At 35.1% G+C, this 18625-nt stretch overlaps 1 protein-coding gene and 1 non-coding gene across 2 annotated transcripts in view; one reads left to right on the forward strand and one right to left on the reverse strand.

Moving 5' to 3' along the window:
- Positions 1 to 803: 803 nt before the first annotated feature.
- On the reverse strand, positions 804 to 885 carry TRNAS-UGA (transfer RNA serine (anticodon UGA)). Its single transcript has one exon. It is a non-coding gene; the product is annotated as a tRNA-Ser (tRNA).
- A 570-nt stretch (positions 886 to 1455) lies between these two features.
- CTNNA3 (catenin alpha 3) overlaps positions 1456 to 18625 on the forward strand; it is a 1350697-nt gene continuing 1333527 nt past the window's right edge. The window contains exons 1-2 of the mRNA XM_031461217.2: positions 1456 to 1534; positions 3585 to 3683. The gene's annotated coding sequence lies outside the window, so the exon portion shown is untranslated. The remainder of the gene's footprint in view (positions 1535 to 3584; positions 3684 to 18625) is intronic.

Genomic DNA, 18625 nt, shown 5'->3' on the forward strand with positions numbered 1-18625 from the left:
CAGGAATCATCAGGATGACTCCAAGTGAGTGTGTCCTGCCCCATGTCTGGAGATGCCACAAACTGGGATGCCACACACTGGAAGAATATGGAGAAGGACCTGGATTTGGAAATGGAGGGATGATTATGAGTTCAGCATTTGCCTAACAGATCAACTGATTACAATTTTCAAAAAAAATTCCCTTTGGTCTATCTACATTAAAAAATTTTGAACTCTGGGAAGTTTCAGGATTTATCTTCTATTAAGAGAAGTGGGTAGAGAATTACTTGGCTGGGGGAAGGAGACTTTGATATCGTATTTATAACCTCCACTGCCTTGTAAGGGGGCTCTTGGATTGCTGGGCACAACAATGCCAATGCACAGCGACAGGCTGAACTGCTCTGTATTATAAGGCGTGAAAAAGTTGGAGTCTTGAGGGAAAAGCCTCAAGATCGTGTATCGGGTGGGGGAACCGTTGAAAGTGATTGTGGGATTAAAGGAAAGGTAGCATTGTTCAGGCTGTGATAGCCTGAAAAAATCCGCCAATATTTATACTCGTTTTACTTTTATTTTGTGAACTTGATCTTCTCGTTGAGGAACAAGATTCTAAAACTGTTAGCTTACTGTTTAGGGTGAGGGGAGGTTTTTCCCATTAGCGTATGTTTGCAGCACTGACATTTATTTACTCTTCTTTGACACACTAGATTCTGGGGCCGTTTAGCCGGCAGATGTGGGAAATAACGCGGGAAGAATAAGGATTGTCATTTGATGGCATTTATTGAAAGGGGAAAGAAAAAAAAAAAAAAAAAGAAGCCACTAACTTCCGCAGCGAGCAGGGTTCGAACCTGCGCGGGGAGACCCCATTGGATTTCAAGTCCAACGCCTTAACCACTCGGCCATCGCTGCCACAGGGAAGAGAAAAAGGCGGGGACACTTTAGTGTAAAAACAACTTTGCGCACGCGCACCACACCCACGTGTGGGAGGGGCCCACGACCTCCCCGAGCTTTGCTGTGAGAAGCGGCAGTGCTCAATTTGTTAGAACTGTTTCGTGAACACGAAGAATTAATGGAAGCTCCCTTAAGTGGTTTAAGTAAACGCCTTTAAAGAAGGGTCTTAGAAACCCTCCCCTTCCCTGCGCTCAGAAAATCGCAACCCTACTTGGATTTTGGTCGCTGACCTGATTTTTGCCCTCCCGCTTCCTCATTAGGTCACCGAGAGCTGTGAAACAAGGATCAGTCTCGTTCAGTGCTGCGGGCCCGCGCTCTGGAAAATTTCTGCATTATCGGTCAGGGGACGAGTCTCCGGCTGCGTTTCCCGCGTTGGCCTCGCGTGGAGCTCTTTCTTCTGCGGAATGAGAGGGAGGTTTGAGGGGAGGCGTGAGGTGGCCCGTAGGCTCGCCTCTCCCAGGCTCCTTCCCACGCAGTCTACGCTCATTTTTCTCTCCCCAATGACCCCTTCGTCGCCGAGCCCAACTGGAAGAAATCGTGCCCTGAGTGCGGTCTCAAGTGGTGGGGAGCCTTGGAGGTAGTCTGAGAACAAAGTTCTGCACATTAGGTCTGCATTTTACCTTTAAATGCCATTCGTTTCCTTCCATGCTAAGTGTAGCTACTGCGCTAGGTGCTTTATTTGAGTTATTTCGTTAAAGTTCTCAGAACTGGGTAGGCCCGTACCTACCTCAGAGTCTCGCCCACCTGAGAGAACTGAGGCGAAGAGATTGGCCGAGGGCTGGCGGTTTGGCGCGCTAATTCTTGAGCGCCTGCGCATTCCCACCCATAGCACGAGGCCCCTCATAGGCAGAAAGTTATGTTGACGGAAGATTTGGGAAAAACAATAGGCAGCCTTTTACTGATTTAAATTTCATGGAAACGTCACTGCCTTTCTCATAATTTTACATTTCATATTAAGGCAGGAAGAAAGATTTTTGCCCTTTGAAAGTCCAGATGTTAAGTGACCCCACTTGATAGTTGTGTGAGTTTTTTGGAATTTTTAAATACAGTTTCTCTTAACTAAATTAAGGTGCTAAGTGTCCAAACAAATGTAATTGTGGAAGGGGAACAAAATACTTGAGAAGCGAAAGAATAAGTTTTATCTAATTTGAGATTTTGCTTTTAGAAATTTTGTCTCTTTTTAATTTGGCAGAGCTACACAAGTGGTCTCAATTTCTCTGTGAATACTATGTGGGGAAAAATATATGGGAGCAAAATTATTCCTGACGTTCACATATCAATTTTATATGTATGAACTTTTCCTATAAATACTATGCAAGAAGAAAAAAAGTTTTGTCTTTTTAGCTTATTCTTAGCTTCTTCGTGTGCTCTGAGATAACCTATAATTTACTCTTAATATTTTATTGGTTGTGCCTTGAAGTCTTTTTTTATTCCTTTCTTCTGTGCAGTTGAATGATAATATTTATGAAAAGTTCTTACTCTTCCTTAACTTCCCCTTTTAAGAATTCTCTTCACTTGCTTCAAAGCTTGACAGTAATGAGAATGGATTATGGTTAAAATAGTTCAACGAAAAATTCTACTGAGAGTTTTTGTTTTTTGGTGAGAGGAAAGGACGACTACAAAGGAAAAGAATCTATTACAAAGTTAGTGTGTAATTGGTAAGAACAATTGTGATTAAATTTTCTTAGCAACATTTCAAAAGTGAAATACCTACATTTAACATTTAATTTTCAGCTTATTTGAATTAATGTGGGCTTTTCAAAAAGTGAAATTGCTTTTTAAAATATTTAGCATATTGCTAAAATGAGCCAAGAGATCAAAATTACTGTAGTTTTTTTTTCCAAAAAGTGTGAATTTCCAAATGAGTTCTTTTCCAAAGTTAGCTCTTGAGCATTGCCATTTAATGCAGTGAGTGGAGAGTAAGGGAAAAAGAAATATAATGTATATATATCCAACCCAATTATGACAAATATATTACCATTCATGACAGTATACCATAAAATGTTGATTTGAAACCATGGACGTTTTACTTTGTACAGGTCCCATGTGATTCTGATTGCCTCCTCCTCCATGCCACACTTAAATTCTGTTTTTTTATTAATAGTTTTTATTAAGCTAATTTGGATGTAGAAGGCAATTATCTGTAGCTTTCACTAAAAACATTTCTTGATGCCACTTTCAGAGGCTGAATACTGATGGGGGATGGGGGATGCAGTATGTGTTTGGGAGCAATATGACATTTCTTTGTTCTTTTATAGCAAATCAAAACTTATTTTGAATCTTTTTGTTTTTTTTTCCCCTGGAATTTTAATAAATCAGAATTTTAATGCCGGAAGAAATGTTAAAGCTAGCCCAGTCCCCTTATTTACAGACAGGAAACTGTGGCCCATGAGTGGTTTACCCAAGATCACGTAGCTAATTAGTGGTGGATTCAAGACTATAATTTGTTATATCAGCTCAGTGTTCTTACTAGATTTTGTTCCCCTTATATATTCTTTCTTAGTCTCTGACTCAGTGGCATGTAGATCTAGAAGTGTGTACATGACACTAGAGAAAGGCAACACTAGGGGAAAGTTGTGAATTGAGTATTAAAGGCCTATGAGATATCAGATACTGAATATATTGTGGTGGATAATTTTTGTTTTTCTTTATTCCAGTATCCATCTTCTCAACAACATATAATGACACTTCAGTTGCACTTAAGGAGGACCACCCTTCCCACATTGGATGCAAACTAACTTCGGCTGTTAATAAAGGTATCCCACCCTCCTCTTTTTTGTTATAAAAACAATATAATAATGTTAATAAAAAGATCGAAAAAATAGAAAAAACCCACTCAACCCACCAAATAAGCCCTTTTTTTTTGTATTTCTACTCTGTCTTTCCCCTTATACTTACATACTTCCTTGCAGTTTTAACTATGTACATGACAATTTTTCTATTTTTGTTTTATAGAGGTCAATTCACATAATATAATATTCACCATTTTAACCATTAAAGTGTACATACACTGCAGGGGCTTCCACTACATTCTTGATGTGCAACCATCACCACTATCTAATACAGAACATTTTCATCATTCCAGAAGGAAATGTCATTGTGGTTATTATTTTAATGTTTGCTTATTAGTCCATTGAGTGGAAATATTATATTTCATTGTCTTCTTTTGTGTCTTATTCTCCCTAATTCAACATCAGTTCCAGAATGTAGATTCCTATTTCATTATTCTTTTATTTTGCACATACGCTCTTTCCCAAGATATGTTAATATACTATTTTTCAAAGGGCACTCTGCAGAACACTTGCACCAGGATTACCCAGGTGAGAGTGCCTGTGTGTGTGTGTGTGTGTGTATGTAGGGAGGGGGCATGTTGAGAGTTCACATTTCCAGACTTTGCTCTAGATCTTTTTTATCAGAATGTATGGGGACGTTGTTTGTCTTTAAAAATAGTGATACATATTACTTGGAGAAACACTACATACTTTTTTTTTTTTAGATACATACTTTTAATAAAGCTACTTTTTTCCATAAGTTAACAGATCTATAAATGTTTCTGTCTCCCCCCTCATTTACTCTATTCTTAAAAGATATTTCCATATTGATGTTTGTATGTTTAGACAGCTACATCATTATTTTAATGTCCACATTGTAGGATATTTAGATTATTTGTAATTATTCATGATTACAAACCATGTTGCTTGCTTCCTTGTACATGCATCTTTAAATACTTGACTAGTTATTTCCTTGGGAAAAATGCCTAGATGTGACATTTCTGGTCAAAAGTAGGATTTAAAGAAAGATTCTGGTACTTGTTGCCAAACTGCTCTTCAGAGATGCTTACCCAATTTGTATTCACACCAAAAGTGTCTTAGTGTCTATTTCGCTACACTCTTGACTTTCTTATGCCCCCATTCTTATTATTCTGTTAAACAGTGATGATGAGCAATAAATAGTATCTTCTAGTTGTTCTGATTAATTGTTATGTGAATTATCTTTTTTTGTGATAGGTAAAATCCTTCATATTACTGCCTCTTCTACTAGATTTTCTTCTACTAGACACAGATAGGATATGGGTATGATCTAGAAAAGGAGAGCAGGTTAAGGATGACAGAATTCTGCTGTAGATGTATACTATATTTGAAATGCTTTTGACACATTCAAATAGGTTTATCATGATTTGATTTGGTACCCTTTTGGGAAAAATCAAATCTTTTGAACTGGAACTTTGAACTGAACTTTTCAAAGAAAATTTGTGTGGGCCATTTCATTTTCTAATCTCAGCTTTTCTAAAATTGAACTGTACTGATTTTTAAATTAAAAATTTAAATAAACATGTGTAATACAGGTACTTTGGTAAGTCATTGCAATTCTTACCCCATTATTTTTTCTTTCAGAGCGGGTACCTATATCACATAACTAACCATTTACATTTTTAGCTCTGTAATGGGCAACAGGGAACTGTGAGCCTGCTATTGTTCCCATCTGTGTGCATTTCTCCCATAAACACTGTTCCAGGTTTGGTGTGTTCTCTGATCATTGAGGAACTGGACTTATTTGTTCAACTCTACAATTTTAATGGAGTCTTGAAAGGGAGAGAAGATACGGGTGTGCTCAATTTGTCATCTTAACATATTTCTTAATATTTTCTTGACAAGTTGTAATGCACAGTTTTAATACTCAGGTCTTAAAGAGTTACATGGTCAAATGAAAAAATGAGAAACTAATATGTTGTGAGAGAGATTGTAAGTTAGAAGACATTTCATCTAATTTCATACTCTATTAGAAGAATATCTTGATGAAACTGCTGCCCATTTTTATGTTGTTGGATCATTATTCGAGCAAGTATGTAGTAAGAAATAAGGCCATTCTACCACTGATGAGCTCTGAAATGAAAGGTTATTTTTTTAATCCTAAAATAGAGTGCATTTTTAATTAGAAAGTCATATCAAGTACAAGACGTGCTTAGAACACATAAAATGGCTTCTCAGTTTGGGTGAAATTAGTAACACAAGGTTAAGAAGATAAAGTCATACCTCAATAAAAAATAAAAAATAAAAAAATAGCCAGGATAATTATTAAAAAGAATTCTCAACATAAAAAGATAAATATGTGAAGTATTAGATATGTTACCTAGATGATGAGAATACTTTCACCATGTATACATGTATCAAATCACCACAGTGAACACTTTATATATCTTACAATTGTGTTTGTCAGTTATACTTCAATTTAAAAAAAGGGGAAAAAAAAAGATGATAAAGTCAACTTGTGTTTGTCAGTTACACCTCAATTTAAAAAAAAGGGAAAAAAAAGATGATAAAGTCAACAATGGTTGTAAAAATTATGATTTTTGAGATTTTTATGATGCATTTTTCTAAGACTATGTCCCATTTAGTTGCTCAAATAAGATTTTAACTTTAAATGAATAAAGATCTATATACACATAAACATGTTGTAATTTAATCACTTTAAAATTTTTTATATACCGTAGTACTTTTGTTTGACTTTTAAAATACAGGCCCAACAGTTGGTATTATAGACATCTATTAAGTACTGTTTTTTCAGTTGAGCTTTACTTTTTACCTAGTGCTACAAAAACTTGTTAAAAGCAAACTAGTATGACAAGACTTTTAAAGAAAAAACAGCATTTTATTCTCCATGATCCCCCTTCTTATGTCTCACTTTTCAGATATGATGACCACTTCTAAGTTTTTTAGTTGTTTATTCTGGTATTTGCTTTCATCTTTCTAAACAATATTCTTATACTGTTATTTCTTGAATTTTTAGTTTCAGATTTTATCTTTTGACTTTTTACTATAAAATACAAGCCTTTATCTTTTTAAATATACTCTTCCTTTTCCATATCTTATTTTTAAATTATATGATGATACTTGGTTAAAATAATATTCAGTGTTTATATTATTATGATTATGTATTTATTACTTATGGTTAAGCCACATATTATACTATGATTAATGTCCTTTCCGCTAGAACCTTTGTTTTCCCAGGTGTTAATGATTGTATTATTCTTTTTTGTCTGCTTAATTTTCTATATGAATATCAACAGTTCATCCCCAAATTCACTGACAGAACTATAAATCTCTCATTATATTTAGATACACCAGGTGACCTATTAGATTTCTTTCCCTGTCTCCGTCCATCTATTCTTTCTCTCTCTCTCCCCTTCTCTTCTCTCTCCCTCCCTACTTCCTCCCTCCCTCCCTGTCTCCTTCCCTCCCACTTTTCTTTTTTCATTCCTTCTTTCTTTCATCCAGTTGTCTCTTCTAGAGCCTTCTATCCTCCTCTCCAATCTGGACCAGTTGCTCTTAAGCCTTCTGCTCACCTGTCATCCTGGGATGTCCCTTCAGTTCTCTCCTGTAATGATTTCTGTTGTTTCCTTGATCACATCTTCCCCTATCACAGATTACTTTCTCAGTTTAGGGGATCATGTACTCCCAGTAGCTTTCTTAGAAAGGATGAATGAAAGGGAAAAAGTATCTTTCAACTTTGCAAGTTTGAAAATGTTTTTATTCTTACATGTGTTTGATAGTGTGGCTGGATAAAAAATTGTAGGTTTAATCAAACTTTAGCTAGAAGTCTTAACATTCTTTTTAAAAAATTCCTAAGAAAAGGTCCAACAAGGGCTTAAACTGGTATTATTTATTTATTTAATAATTTTTAAAATAATCTTGGAGTTGGGATAGTCTTTGTTACTTGAAAAACTGGGTTTGCCTCTTGGTAGCTGTTGAGCCAAAAGACACAGCCAGGCCAAAGACTGGGAAAAGAAAGGATTTATTATTACTTTTAGCAAGTGAGGAGAATACTGGGACTCTTTCCCAAAGCAGTGTCCCAACCTTATATTTATTTCTAAAGATGCAAGTCATCTGATTCTGATTTACTTAAGAGAGTAACCTTTTAACCTCTCTGTTTTTTTGCCTTAATATGTGTAAATTTTACTCAGAAATTTTTGAGATTTTCCCTAGAACTACAAATAACATGTTTGAAGTCAGACTGTGACTGTCCCTTCAAGAGAAAAGGGAGAGTAGATGAAGAAACAGGTGGGTGGGGCACCAATCAAATTAAATACTTTTGGGAGATTAGCATTCAAGATTATTTGCCTGTTGCGTTTATACATGAGAAATCTAAACATTTTTCCTTTTAAGTTTTTTTTTCCTCTTATAAAATGTCGGGAACAAGAATCTTAAAAGGTCTTGGAAACTGTGAAAGTTGTCTTGTTGATTTTTGGTATTGCTTGTACGAATTTTAAAAAATTGAGGTGAAATTGACAAAAAGTAAAATTAACTGTTTTAAAGTGAACAATTCAATGGCATTTAGTACATTCACAGTTTTGTGCAACTGTCACTGCTGTCTAGTTCCAAAACATTTTTATCACCCCAAAAGTATTGCCAAATTTTAATACTGATTCTTTTCTTAGAACATAAACTTGTACGTTGGCTTCAAGATTTGGTCTTAATTTGTTAGTTATCATGGAAATAAGCCAGATAAGTACATTCTGACCATTCAGTTCCTTCAGAACTACATTGTACACAGTTTATAGTTTTCTTATTAGAAAATCTTAAAAGGATATTAATGACTTTACTGCCTATTGTTCTTTGAATGCAGCAATGTAGAAATTAAATTAGAACAGATGTATTATTCAAAAATTAGATTACCATTGTCTTTATTGTTTTGGTTTAGGATATTTAGAAGTTGTACTATTACTGAACGTTGAAAATGCAGGCTACAGAATAGGCAAATAAAGAAATGGTTCATTTAACAAATAAGTAAATAGATCTGTAAATGTTTCTGCCTTTTTTTTTTTTTACCAGCACATTATTCTGTCATTTGTCAAGTGCTGTAGGGTGATCATCATTGTCATTCTGTGATGGAGATTCTCCTTTGAATAAGGCTTAAAGTGGGTGGAATTTCATGTAGAATAATTTCTGGTAAGAAATTAGGGGGGCAGTAAGAAAAGAGAGTAGGGAAAGGGTCAGATACTGCTTTTATCTTTTTATTTTCTCCTAAAACTCTACTTTAAAAAGTTAGATTGCTGCCAAATTCCTGCTTTGCTTATTAACAGCTGTTTATTTTGTAAATGAGATTTAGAAATTAATAAGGAAGCGTCAAAGGATAAATGTTCTCTTTGGAAAACAGACTCTTACCAACTTTGGTTAGTTGTGGGTAGGAGTTAAGCCAAATTTGTTGGTTAATTCTATCAATCATATATACAGATAGCCTCTTTTTTTTGTTTTAGTGTGGAATAAAATATCACATAACAGCAGGTATACCTAATAAATCTAGGTAACTATGGAGCTTTATAAATTATAAGCTGTAATTATTAATAATTAGACAGTAAGTTAAGTAGAAAATAACTAAAGTAATATAATAAAACAATAAATAAAAATAAATGAAATTACATGTTAGTTGAATGTATGTATATAAATACACACATATACATAATAATTAAATTTAACTATTTATATCAGTGGTTCTCAAACTGTGGGTCCCAAATCAGCAGTGGGAGCTTGTTAGAATTCAGTATCTATTGATTTAGAAACTTCAGGGGTGGGGTCCAGCAGACTCTTGAAACAAGCCCTCCAGGTGGTTCTGATGCAGGGCTCACGTTCAAATTTGGAGAACTACTGTATTAGGCACTGATAGAGCACATCAGTGCCAAAATTTCATTTTATTGGGCTTGTGCCAGAAATCCTAATGTAAAGAAGAAAACAAAATAATTTAAAAAATTATACTCTTTGTATTACTTCTAGGATTTTTTTTAATGCATACTTTTACAAATTTTATACAATTTTAACCGTCGGTCTTTTTTGGACTTAACATTATGGAATATGCATTGTCCATGTCATTAAAAGTACTTTGTAAACATAATATTTAAAGGCTGCATAATTTCATTTTCTGTGTTTTCCACATTTGTACTATGGAAGGTTACCTTTTTAGAAGGAAAGATGAGGGAGCAGTTCCTTGTCTACCATGTTATTTTTGTATATACTTTTTCTTCTCATGTTGACCAAAGGGATAGACAAATTTGGTAAAACTGTGAAGCAGGCAATAGTGGGTGCTTAAAAATGTTAATTTATGGCAATTCTATGTTTTTCATTTCATGCCTTCTCCTTTTGACACATTTTAGGCTTGTGTACTTCTCATATCCTCAGTTTACTGGCCTTTTTGCTGCTCAGTGTCTCAATATTCTGGTCTCATCCTTTTTGATTCACTTCTTCCATCAAATATTTTCACAGTCTTTCTTAAGTTCTATCTTAAAGCCTATAAAGGCAGGAATTTGGAGACTATGATAAGTAACTGAAGAAGGTATTTTCTTTTTTCTTGCCTTTAATCTCAGAATAGAGGGTGCTTGCTTACTTGAGCTTTGGGGTTAATAGAGGGCATGTGGAGTTAGATAAAACACCTCTCTACTTATTAGCTTCCTGTCTTTGGCAAATAAATTCCTTTGAGCTTAGATTTTTCTCATCTAATAGCCTAATAATCTAACAGTATCTAATTTATAAATGTGAGCATTACATTATATCTAAATTAGAATTTATAGATGTAGCATTACATTATATCTGAAGTGCTAGGCTAGTGTCTTACAATAAATCCTCAGTAACTATTAGCCATTGCTATTAGAGGTACTGTTAACTTGTTTAACTCTAGAGGCATCTTTGTACAGTTGCTGAGATTCCTCGTTTTAGCTCTTTGTGACTAATGTTTAAATTGTTTGTATTCATGTTAATGGAAAATTGGCTCCACTTTTTCCTAAATTTATATTTAACCTTTAAAATGATAACTTTAAAATTTTTATGGAAAATGTGTTAAGAAGGCATTATCTCAGATTCCTATTTCATTTTCCTTAAAACTCAAAATTATAAAAGCTCTTTGATACAACATTGTAAAATGATTATACATCAATAAAAAATGTTAAAAAAAATTATAAAAGCTCAAACCTCCTCTTTCAGAGGAAGTTATCTGTGGTAGAGTACTGGTAAATCCAGTGTCTTTATAATATTACAGATTTCCTAGAGATTTGCAGAGAAAAGCATATATTAATGTACTATTAATTATAAGCTCATTTAATATTTTTCTTGAAATCTGTGAACTTGCTTAGTTCTTAGGCGTCATAACTTAAAATACTAGCTGAAAAAAAGAGAAGCATGATAGGGCCTTATTCTTATTTTGTATAATTTTTGGGATCTTGTGCATGTATTTATTGAGTTCGAGAAATCTATTTAGCATGAGTTACTTACATAAGTAATAATACTAATACTGATCTTTTCTCTCCATGTCCTGAGTAAGCAGTGTGTAACACTTTGGCCTACTCAATTTATTCATTTACTTAACAACCATTTATTGAGTGAGTATTATGTATTAGGTACCACACATTGTGATAGATGGATAAGCATTGGTAAGATATGGTAGAGTTCATTCTTTTGTGGAATAATATGTATACAAGTAATTTTGATGCAGTGTGCTGAGTAGCATAATAGAAGTATGTAGAAAGTGCTATAGAAGCATGTGGGTGGCACATTTAACTTAGATGGGGAGCAAGGAAGACTGAGTGATGGTTGTGTATGAGGCCAGGCAATTAGGTAAGACTTGTCAAAGAAGGTACTATTTGAGCTGGGCCTTGAATGAAAAACAAGTTCAGAGTGGTCCAGGGTGTTATGTCTGAGGGAACAGAGAGAGAGGTATAAAAGGAGCACTGTTGCACATTTATAGATGACATAGAAATCAACTGAGAAATGTAAGACTAAGAAAAGTTCTAAAAGATTGCCAGTATGAGATCAGCTTACAAAATTAATATTATTTCTCTATACCTACCACAACCAACTAGAAAATATATTAAAAAGATCCATTCACATATAATAATAATGCTAATGTATCTAGGGATACACAAAATCTCTGTAGCAAAAACTTTGAAACCCTAAGACTAGATAAACTGAATAAATGGAGGAATATCCCATATTGATTGGAACATCTTAATAAATTTGTCAATTCTCTCTTAATTAATGTATAAATTAATTGCAATTCCAATCAAAATTACAGTTGAATTTTTTGAAAAATTTGATACACTTATAAAATTTATATGGAATAATAAAGGTACAAGAATAGCTAAGTTAGCCTTAAAAAAGAAGAGCAAAGGGAGGGGGTACTTATCTTAGTAGATATTAAGACATGTTAAAAAGCCATAATATTACACTGAATTACAATGAAACAGCTTAAAGATTAAAGATTTTGAAGACATGCCGTGTATACAGTTGGTCTTCGTTAATCATAGTTTCTGTATTTCCAAATTCACTTACATGCTGAAATTTGTAAATCCCAAATTGATACTAACCGTACTTTTACAGTCATTCACCAGTGTGCCCAGACTGGAAAAAATATGAGTCACCTGATGAGCAAGATCATGTTCCCAGATGAAAAAGCCAATGTCTTCTTGTCTCAGCTTTCGTACTGTAAACATGTGTCCCTTTTGTAGTCTGTTTTATGTCATGTTTTCTGCATTTTTGTACTTTTTGATAGTGATTTCACTGTTTAATTCCCACGTATGTGTAGTGCTGAGGTGCTCTCTAGTGTTCTTAAGTGCAAGGAGGCTGCGATGTGCTTTATGGAGAAAATATTTTTGTTAAAATATTTTGTTAAATAAGCTGAGTTCAGATATGATTATAGTGCTGTTGGCTGAGAGTTCAGTGTTGTGAATTAACAATATATATTGAATTAGCTCTGTTTAAACAGAAACATACATAAAACAAGGTTAAGTATTGATTACAGTGGAAATATTGTGACCACAGATTCACAGGAATTGTACTTCTCCTAGGAGTAATGCTTCAGTATTTGCTAATTCAGTGTTTATGGTAACTTTATAGTATAACTAAAGAGAATCAACTCTATATGTATATCAGAGTCTTGTCAAGAAATCAGAAACCATACTAGGATGTTCAGTAAAAATAATTCACTATTGGGAAATGGCTACAAAGATATGGAGGACTGAAAAACAGGAATACAGGGAATACAGGAAACAGCTATCATCCTTTGGAGAACAAAGGCAAAAGTTGGAGTTCCTGGAACCCTCAAGCATGGAGCAGGGTCCAGTGTTGCTGGGACTCAGTGAAGAGAGTACTTCACTGAGTACTTCACCAGCATTAGGAGATACAGAGAGGTCATTCCTGGGGCTGTAAAGGAGCTGAGTCATGGAATGAAGACCATTGCTGGGCTGAGCTGTATGAATAGCAAGGAAATAGGAAGAAGCAAATTCCATTTACTTTCTTGCCTGCTAGTGTCCTTGGAAGAAACTAACAATAAGCCAGCTGGCAAAGAAAAGTATGCTGAGTTCCAGCTCCGGTATCACAAAGCAAAGTATAGCAAAAGTAGATTTGGAGCCATAAGACAATAGTTTACTATCCAGCATCATATGAGATCTTAATATATAATAAAGATAGTACTACAGATTATCACACATGTCTGTAAAGAGACATGCATAGCAGAGTGATTAATAGTACAGACTTTGGAATGAGACAATTTAGATTTGAAATTTGGCTATACTATTCTCTCTGTGATCTTGGGCAAATTATGTAATCTGTCTGTACTACTACATGAAGGAAAAATATTCACCTCCTAGAAACACCGATATTGAACTGTTATATCAGCAAGAAATAAACCTACTTTAGTAAGCATTGAAATTTTGGGTTTGTTTGTTACAGTGAATAATGTTATCCCAACTATTACTACAAGAGTGTTTGTTGCAGTGTTTTTCATGGTAGAGGAATTGAAGACAAGCTGGGTGTCTGTCACTGTGAAAGTAGATAGGTTAAGCATGGTGTATGGACCTCATGGAGATTTATACAATAATTAGAAGTAAGAAACACGTGAACATGAATGAATTATAAAATCATGGTGCTGCAAAAGACCCAGAATTGCCAAAGCAATCCTGAGGAAAAAGAACAAAGCTGGAGGCATAACCCTCTCAGACTTCAGACAATACTACAGAGCTGCAGTAACCAAAACTGGTGGTGTTTGCACAAAAACAGACATATGGATCAGTGGAACAGAGAGCCCAGAAATAAACCCACATACCTATGGTCAATTAATCTTCAACAAAGGAGGCAAGCATATACAATGGAGTAAAAGACAGTCTCTTTAGTAAGTTGTGTTGGGAAAGCTGGACAGCCGAATGTGAATCAGTGAAGCTAGACTACTCCCTTGCACCATACACAAAAATAAATTCAAAATGGCTGAAAGAATTAAATGTAAGACAGGACACCATAAATCTCCTAGAAGAGAACATAGGCAAAACATTCTCTGATAAATCATAGCAATGTTTTCCTAGGTCAGTCTACCAAGGCAATAGAAATAAAAGCAAAAACAAACAAATGGGACCTAATTAAATTTATAAGCTTTTGCACAGCAAGGGAAAGTATAAACAAAACAAAAAGACAACCTATGGAATGGGAGAATATATTTGCAAACAATGTGACTGACAACAGCTTAATTTCCAGAGTATACAAACAGCTCATTCAACTCAATAACAAAAAACAACTCAATGAAAAAATGGTCAGAAGAGCTAAACAAACATTTCTCTAATGAAGGCATGCAAATGGCCAATAGGCACGTGAAAAGATGCTCAATATCACTGATTAACAGAGAAATGCAGATCAAAACTATCACTTCACACCAGTCAAAATGGCCAACATTAAGTCCCCAAATGATAAATGCTGGAAAGGCTGTCGAGAAAAGGAAATCTTTCTACACTGTTGGTGGGAATGTAGTTTGGTGCAGCCATTATGGAAAACAGTATGTATTCCTCAAAAAACTAAAAATAGACTTACTCTATGATCCAGCAATCCCACTCCTGGGCATATATTTGGAGGAAACTCTAATTCAAAAAGATGTATTCACCCCATGTGTACAAGGTCCTACTACTGTATAGCACAGGAACTATACCCAATATCTTCTAGTAACCTATAATGAAAAAGAATATGAAAAAGAATTCATGTATATGTGTATAACTGAGTCACCATGCTGTACACCAGAGAGTAACACAACATTGTAAATCGACCATACTTCAATTAAAAAAAATACAATCACTTACCAGGATTCAGAGCTGGTAAAGAAATACTTGAAATTTAAGAACAATTAAAAATCAACAGGAAGCTAGGAAGCCACCAAGAAAAAAAAAATTACGGTGCTGAGTGAAAAAAGAAACAGTGAGATCTATAACACCATTTATGTGAATTAAAAATATACAGCCACAGAACAATGCACATCCTGAACAAATACAAGCACAAAGGTTCACTTTGGGTATATTAGAGTAGTTGCCTCTGAGGGTGTGGGGAAAGAGAGGTGGCTCAAGTGATAAAAGAATACAGTAACAAAAAGAGTCTTGTATAGACCAATTGTGACGATTGTAAACTGAGGGGGAATATGATTTACTCATTTACCTGAGAGTGAAAAGAAGAAAGATCAAGATCAAATCTATAATAGTAACAAAAGAGAAAATAAATTGGAATGAGTTTAATAAGAAATGTAGAGCACAAATAGGAAGAAAATTCAAACTCTTCTGAAGTGTATAAAAGATAACTTGAATTAATGGAAACACAGTCCTTGATCTTGTTCTTGTGGAATTCAGTTTTCCCTAAATTGTTCCATATATTCAGTGCAATCTTGAAGTATTAATAGGATTTTTGGGGAGTTGGATAAGCTGATTCTAAAGGTCATGTGAAAAACAAAAATGTGTGAACAGCTGATAAAATTGTGAAATAGAAGAGTAATAATGAGTGACCAGTCCTAATAGATATTCATATGGGGGAAGTATAACAGGAGCTTTTATAGAGCTATAATATTTGAAAAAGTTTAATATTGGTCTGTGAATCAACAGAATAGAAAGCCCCACAACAGACCTCCATATATGTGAGAAATGAGTGTACAATCAAATTCATTTAAGATTAGTGAGGAAAAGAATTGATCAGAAAATGATATTGGGAAACCTAGCTGTTCATTTGGAGGAAGAAAAATTGAGTTTCTGTCTTATTTCTTTCATCAGAATCAATTGAAGATGGATCAAATTTAAACATTCAAAACTAGAAATACTAGAAGAAAATATGAGTACATTCATAAATTAGAAGTATTAGATGGTCAGATAGTTCACATGGTCATCATTATCATCATCATCTTGGAGTAGTGAATGTTATTTCTTTCTTTTTCTTTAATTTTATTTTTTGGGGGGAGGTAATTAGTTTTGCTTATTTGCTTATTTTTAGAGGAGGTACTGGGAATTGAACCCAGGATCCTGTGCATTTGAAGCATGCACTCTATCAGTTGAACTACACCCTCCCCAGGAATGTTATTTCAAGTAAGAAACAACACCCAGGTTCAACAGGGGCAAAGATCTGTATATTATGATTGCATGGAAATTATAAATTTCTGCTTAGTAAGAAATAACTAAGTAAAATCAATGAATCGGTGATAGATTGGCAGGAAAAGATTGACAACATCTGTATGAGATGAACCAATTTCCTTAAAATCTAAAGTGTTTTTATAGTTAAATGTGAATGCAACCAGTGGAAAAATAACAAGGAAAAACAGGTCATGTGTGGGAAATGATGTACAGATAGCTCATATACAAACAAAATGATCACTATTACTACTCACAATTAAAGAAATACAAATTTTACTTTTTAAATGAGACCACTTTTCATTCATCAGATTGGCAGAAATAAAAAGTTTGATAATGCAGAGGGTTGGTTAGCGTGTAGGGAAATGGATAATCTTAGGGATTGGTTGGAGGGTGTTTTGCGGGAAGCTCATTGGAGAAAGAAGAGCAAATATTCTGTGTATCTGTATGCTTTTACTACTGAAAGACAACCACTCGGCAAAAGAAAAATTTCTTATCCTTAGTATATTTGTATGCTTTTAATTAGGGATTGGTATTTGGAACGTCAAGGAAAGCCAGATGGTAAAGGGCTTTGAATGCCAAACTAAAGACTTTGTATTTTATTCTGGGAGCTCCCTGAAAACTTTGTATGCAGGGTAATGAAATAATTAGATAATTTTAGAAAGAATTCTGTGATAGTAAAGTGGAGAATGGATTGGTGGGTTTATGGTGTTGTGGAGGTAGCTAGCAGTTGAGAAATCACTTAGAAAGCTATTGTAGTAGTTCAGATGACTATTGACAAGATTTTGATTTGGAACAATGGGAATTGAGAGCGAGAATTTAGAATCACTTGGAGAAATAGAAGTCTCTTGTCCTAGGGGATACTAGAGGGGCAGATCTTATTATATAAATGTAATATAATTAATATTTCTATTAGGTGAAGATAAAGTAAAATGATTCATACAGAGACTGTAGCCTCATTGTCTTATTAAATAGTAGGTGCTCTGAGAAAGTAAAAAGTTGAAAATAAATTGTAGTGGGAGTACAAATGACATAAGTTTATAAAAAACAGAATATGGCTAATATATATTACCTGTTTGTTTATGGAATCCTCACCTGAGCACTGGCAAACTGCAATATACTATTTAGAAACTTTCCCAAACCTCACTAAATGGTTTTTTAATTGCTAAAAATAGACTTCTTGCACTTGAATAAAGGCTGACCATAGTGGAAGCAGCTGATTTATGCCATAGGACAGCAGTAGCCTTGGGATTTGGTGATTTGTGGCATAAACCCTGGAAAAGGTACCAGGTACCTCTTAAAATGGGATATGGGAAGAAAGAAGCTGAAAACTGGAGTGATGGCCAAAATTCTGTATAAGAAAGAGTCTCATAGCCCTTTCCCAACCATCTAGTCCTCTTAATAGAATGCTGAGGAATGGGGAAGCCCTGATTTGTGATTACCAATTTCTGTGGTGTGCATACTCCTAACCATGGCCATTTTCAAATTACCTGCATGATGTCACTGAATGCAGAATTGGAAAGAGCTGCTCACAGTCAGCTCTTTCACCTGTACCTCATCTCAGTCCACACTAGTGAGATGCACATGCCTCTCACCAGCAATGGATTGTCATTTCCACCTGGCCTGTAAGTGATCCAGTTCGAGAGTACCATCCCAAGGGCCTGCTTTCGGAGCCCACTCTTCATATAAACAGTCTTGGCTTGGATTCTCCCTCAAAGCAAGAGCCTGAGACAGGGGCTTGTGTCTAGGCGGTTTATTTGAGTGGTGGCAACAGGGAGCAGGGATGAGAGATTGGGCAGAGTAAGGAAAAGAGAAAAGCTTGCATTTTCAAAGTCACTGTTGAGCCCAGCTGGGACTTGATGCCACCTAGAACCTTCTGAGGATTGTGTAGAATGCTCCTTAGAATTCTCTACCAGGGAGTCACCTGGAAGGAGCAATTGTCTACCAGTTCCTTCCCACTGGTTGTGTGTTAATCCTGGACGCTCATTCCTGGGAACATCTATGGATATGCACATACTGAGTGGGCTCCTTGTGTTATCTGTGGTATTGGAGAGGCCCCGTGGCAGACAGTGAAAGATGGGAGGTGTCATACTGATAATGCGAGGGTGTTGTGGCCTGCTGGGAACTATCTTCCACAGGTGTGACTGGAGTCAGAGGTGAGGCTCAACAGGTGTGCGCAGGGCCTCAGAAGTTTTTGATACAGCCGATACTCCTTGGTTTATAATGTTTTAAAAGGTGGACTAAAAACATTTATTCACAATGAAGCTACTGCTGTTTAGGATCATGTGTCTTGTGGGA

This window comes from Camelus dromedarius, chromosome 8 (assembly GCF_036321535.1).
Source record: "Camelus dromedarius isolate mCamDro1 chromosome 8, mCamDro1.pat, whole genome shotgun sequence".
Taxonomy (NCBI): domain Eukaryota; kingdom Metazoa; phylum Chordata; class Mammalia; order Artiodactyla; family Camelidae; genus Camelus; species Camelus dromedarius.